This window comes from Arachis ipaensis, chromosome B04 (genome assembly GCF_000816755.2).
Source record: "Arachis ipaensis cultivar K30076 chromosome B04, Araip1.1, whole genome shotgun sequence".
Taxonomy (NCBI): domain Eukaryota; kingdom Viridiplantae; phylum Streptophyta; class Magnoliopsida; order Fabales; family Fabaceae; genus Arachis; species Arachis ipaensis.
This window is the reverse complement of record NC_029788.2, coordinates 89,180,642-89,185,941: the sequence shown is the minus strand read 5'-3', so window position 1 is coordinate 89,185,941 and position 5,300 is coordinate 89,180,642. Positions and strand designations below refer to the sequence as shown.

The 5,300-nt window shown below is 40.5% G+C and overlaps 1 long non-coding RNA gene across 1 annotated transcript; it reads left to right on the top strand.

The window, feature by feature from the left end:
* Positions 2,497 to 5,095, top strand: LOC110271117. Its single transcript, XR_002361271.1, has 4 exons — positions 2,497 to 2,600; positions 2,702 to 2,922; positions 3,004 to 3,148; positions 5,048 to 5,095. It is a non-coding gene; the product is annotated as an uncharacterized LOC110271117 (long non-coding RNA).

Genomic DNA, 5,300 nt, shown 5'->3' with positions numbered 1-5,300 from the left:
TCTTTTAACTATGTATTTTAATTCTCCTTTATCCCATTCGATGCCGTGATCCGTGTGTTAAGTGTTTCAGGCTTCATAGGTCAGGAATGGCTTGGAGAAGGGAGAGGAAGCTTGCAACAATGGAAGGAACACAAGAAACTAAGGAGATGACCAGCGAACACTGACGCGAGCGCATGGCACACGCGAACGCACGAAATGGAAAAATCGCAGTGACACGGACGTGTGCCTGACGCAAACGCGTGGATTGGAATCTGCACAAATGACGCGAACGCGTGGACGACGCGAACGCGTGACAAGGAAAATCGTCGAATGACGCGAACGCGTGGACGACGCGTATGCGTGACCTGCGTGATCTGCAGAAATAACATAATACACTGAGGGCGATTTCAGGCTGCGTTTTGACCCAGTTTTCGGCCCAGAAACACAGACTAAAGCTAGGGAACATGCAGAGACTCATCACGCATCCACACACATTCAGATTCATTGATATTATGATTACTCTTAGTTTTTAGATCTGAATCTAGATCTGCATTACATTCATAGTTTATGCTTTTGCTTGGATTTTGGATACTGAGAGTCATTACCTCCGTTGAAGACATTACTTTAGTTTGTTTCCTCATTCCTTTACTTTTATTCATTGCTCATTGACCCTATTCAATTAAGTATGTTACATTTTGAGTTTATTAATATATAGAATTGTTTTTATTTTTAATTAATTTTAAATCTCTCTATTTTATTTTATTCAATGATGTCTTCTTATATTTTTATGATTATTAAATCCATGTCAATGGAGTAGAAATCCCACTTGACATGAGGGTTAATTAAGAGGAGACACTTGAGTTAGAATGCTCAAGTGCTTGGTTACATTGGACGTTGTAGGCTAATTTTGTACCTACTAACACTAGACTCCCCCAAGGGAGAGGACTAGGAATTATGGATAAGAGTTAGTTCAATCACTATACTTTCCCTTACTCAGTAAGGGTTAACCAAGTGAAAACAACAACCTCTTTACACTACATTTGAGAAGATTCCAACAAGGATAGAACTTTCAATTAGTTATTCCCCCAGTCAAGACATTTTAATATTAATAATAATTCTTAGTTAATTGCTTCAATTTACAATTACCTTTAATTACTCATTATCCAACTTAAACTTTCTGGAAATTTTCTTATTAATAAATTAGCATTCTTTCCTGCAACTCGTTGGGAGACGACCTGGGACTCATACTCCCAGCATTTCTATTTTTAAAATTTGTGACAACCCTTTCTAAATTGGTGAGGCGGATCTTAACTGGTTAAGAGCTATACGTGCAACACTATTCTCTTATTTGAAATCTCTTAATTGGTTAACTTCTGTCACGCACCAAAGTACTTTCAGGCGTTGATTCTTTAGCTGAAGCATGTGACCTGTAAGACCCAGAACTTTGAAAAGTCTTATTATGATCAAGTCTCAAATCATATAGTTATTTAGAGCCTTAATTTTAGAAATTATTTTATTAAAAAAAAAATAAAGCAAGTTTTGATTTATTGTATTTGAGATGAGTTATGAGTATTATCCAATTTTACAATTATTGGATTAAATGAGTAATAATTTAAATATTATTACTACTATTTTGGAAAATGAAGAAATTAATTGTATTATTTCTAATTTTTGGATTTGGACATTTTATTGAAAATAATTTGTGAAATTGATGAGCAAATAGTATTTTCTATATAATTAGTGTTGGATTTAAATTGGGTTTCAATTACTATATTCTTCCCAATTTCATTTGGAATTACTAAAATGCCCCTAACCCTAATTTTACTCAAAGGACCCTAACTCTGAAAACCCTACCCAGTAACCCATTGCTTCCCCATGCCCCAGCAGCCGAAAAACCCTACCCTGTCCTCCCTTTCACCGAACTTGAAGCCCATAGCAATACCCACGGTTCCTTATCTTGTTCCATGGAGGAAGGAAACAGAAATCTGAGAGAAGAAGAGACAGAGAAGAGGGGAGATGAGGAAGCACGGCGCCGGCGGGCGTCACTGCCGCCGCGCCGCCGTGTTACATCATGGGGGATGAGTGAGCGGGAAACAGACACAAGAGGGAGAGGGTCGCGCCGCCACGGTCGTCTAGGAGAAACGCCAGAGAAGAAGTTGCTGCGCTGCCCAGAACCGCGTTCAACTCGCCACCGTTCACGTTCCAGTTGCCGTCACCCTCGCGACAATCGCCGCCGCGAAGTAGCCTTGCATCCGCCGCCGTCTTCGCGGGTCTTGTGTGGTCGCGGTCGCTCCTCGCCGTGGAGCCCGTGTCGTCGCCTTTCAGCCACCGCCGGAGTAGAAACGCGCATGCGGGAGCTGCGGAAAGGATGAGGCGCGATGGTGGTAGGTCTTTTGCGCCGCCCTCCTAGCTACCGCAGTGGTCGCGGTCCACTGTATGCTCGCCGGAGAAAGTTGCCGTGGCCGCTGAAGCTACTGCCGGTAAGGGTCCTTGCATTTGGTTTCCATTCTTTCTGCTCCTGGATTTTGGAATCCGACTAAACGCCGCTGCCGCTGTTAGAGTTGATGTTGCTCTGGCCTTGCCCTGGCTCCATCTTAAACCGTGAGAACCGCTACTGTTGGGTAAGCTTTACTCTGTTTCTGGTTCCCTCTTGTTCCATCAGCTCGTTTCTACCTAGAAGCATTATTGCTGACACTAGTTGTATTGAATAAAATGGTTATAGTAAGTGACATTGTCGCTTCCTTTACTGGAGATAGTTGCTGGCTCAGTTTGGAGATTCTGTTGCAACTAGTGTTCGTTTTGGGAACTGCTTCACCTGTTGCTGGAACCACTAACGAAACAGGCTGAGTCACGGTGATTCTGGCTGCCAAGGGCGGTTCTGTGGCTGTCAGAACCACCGCGGAGGCTTCTGTTCTTTAGTTCAGACGGTATTCTTTAGTTACAGTAAGTATCTTTGTATTGAAACTTCCCCCGTTCATATCCGGTTATGTGTTTTAAGGCTTTCGCAATAATAATGTTTTCTAGGATTAAGTTATTGGAGCCACATGTTGCGCGTAAGGGTTGTCCTTGCTGTTGCGAAAGTGAACAAAGCTGTGATGTAAGCTGCCGGTAAATTCGGGTTGATTGAGAGTCCGGTGACACGTTTGGGTTATGGGATTTGCGTTTTGAGGTAGGGGCGCTTTCCAAAAACTATGTTTTATGTATTGGAATTATTACATATGGATACTGATGTGAGATATTGTGTATTTGGTGATTGTAATTGCCTTATGTATTATTTGATTGACTCGAATGATTATGGATGTTGGTTTGGCTGAATTGTTGTGCGGCTTTATGAAATGTAATGTTTTAAAGTTCATTCTTTAAAGATTTGCAATCTGAGTTTAAACCGTTGAGGATTGGTTTGAATTGAGTCAATTATTTCAATGATGTGAAAAGTCGAATGCACTTTTGAATTCAGCCTGGTTTACTTTAATTGACTTGGTTATGGACAAATGATTTATTGCCGAACTGATTCTTTAAAGCTTTGGAAATGAGTTAAATCGATTGATATTGAGTTGATTTTGAAATGGCTGAAGGAAAGAATGATGCTCTAATATTGATTTCAATATAAAAAGGAGTTTTTAGTGATTTTTAAAGGAACCTAGATTTTTGATTGAGTAATCAAGTATGAGGCATTTTAGAAGAGTTGGAAAAATGGGTTCCAAAAAGAAATCTGAAAGCGGTTTGATTCAAATGAACTGGTTCCATTTCAAATGAGTTGATTTTGGACCGGGTTGGAACTTGTGATTTTGTATGGTTCAGTTTCATAATAAATTCAGTTTTATTTACTTGAACCGAGAATCTATGATTTTAAGAGTTTCAATGAATTTTAAAGAATTGATGTAAGATGACCTTCCCTAAAGACTTGGGACTCTGTTTTGATTTCAGAGTGAAATGGCTTGAGAAAAGTAATTTATGGCTTAAATTCTGGTTTTATGAATTTAATGATGTTGAACGGTGGAAGTGCTGTTTTGTTATGGGCCGGAATGACTGTGTATGATTATGAATATTGGCTGGTTTTGGATTGAACCGTGAGCCGGAATGGCTGTGTATGATACTGATTTATGGCTGAATGCCGAATGAGTTATGGGCTGTATGGCTAACTATGAATTTTGAATTTAAGCCGGATGGCTGAGATGGATGTTGATCCATGGCTGGAACTGAATGAACATATGTTTGAGATACCTGGGTAGTAGCAAGGGTTGTGGCTCGTCCCACTTGCTCCAGGTCAGAGACTGTGACGCCTGGGTAGTAGCGGTAGTAGTGGTGATTCCACTCGCTCCAGGTTGAGCTTTTAAACACCCGCCTGGGTAGTAGCCACAGTAGTGGTTATTCCACTGGCTCTGGGTTGAGTGGGTAGTAGCAATGGGGTTGTAGCTCAAACCTACTTGCTCCGCGATGGGTGTTTCTGTCCATGGTTAGCTACCAGGACGTGTCGGGTTGGCTAATAACCGACAGATGATATCATCAGCCACTAGGGACAGGCATGCATCATATGCATCTATGTGACATTGTTTGGGTGTGCATATTGTACTTGGTTTGCCTTTGTGATTAACTGCTAATTGTTCTACTTGCTGTAACTGTTTGTTTGTGCTTGAACTTCCTATCTGTGTTTGCAATTGGGACTCTGTTGGATTGTGGTGATTTGGTTGATGGTTGGATTATTTGGGCCTAGGGCTGTGGTTGAATTGTTTGGGCCTAGGGCCGTGGTTGGATTGAGATGGACCGATGGTTGATTTCGGTTTTGTGTTTCTGATTTGGAAAAATATGAAAGGCTATTTTGGTTTAGCATAGATAAACCTTTTTGAAAGGCTTTTGGTGTTTTTGAGAATTGAACGGTTCCTCTTTCAGAAAAGATTTCCGACTTTACCTTATTGAAAACTGTTGTTTTTGAAAAGAGGCATAAGACAGTTATTAATCACTGGTGCGGTTATCTTCACGTATCCTATTACAGTAATTCCTAAAAACCCTCTACTGAGAACCCTTTCGAGGATGATGTTCTCACCCCCCTACATTTTTCCCCTTTCAGGATATGGGCGCAGAAGTTACGAAGAGCTTATTTAATTGTTGTTGTGATGCTCTGTATTGTTTTAGTTATGGTTTATTGTACCCTCGCCTTTATCTTGATATATATTCTGTAAGAGGGATAGGAATTGTATTGGTTAATGCTTGTAATAATATTTATATATATGTATGTATATAAATATGTATGTACTCTTTATGAGTTTCTGTACGTTGTATGGTATGCATGGATGTACGTTGTATAGCAAAAGTATTTTTGG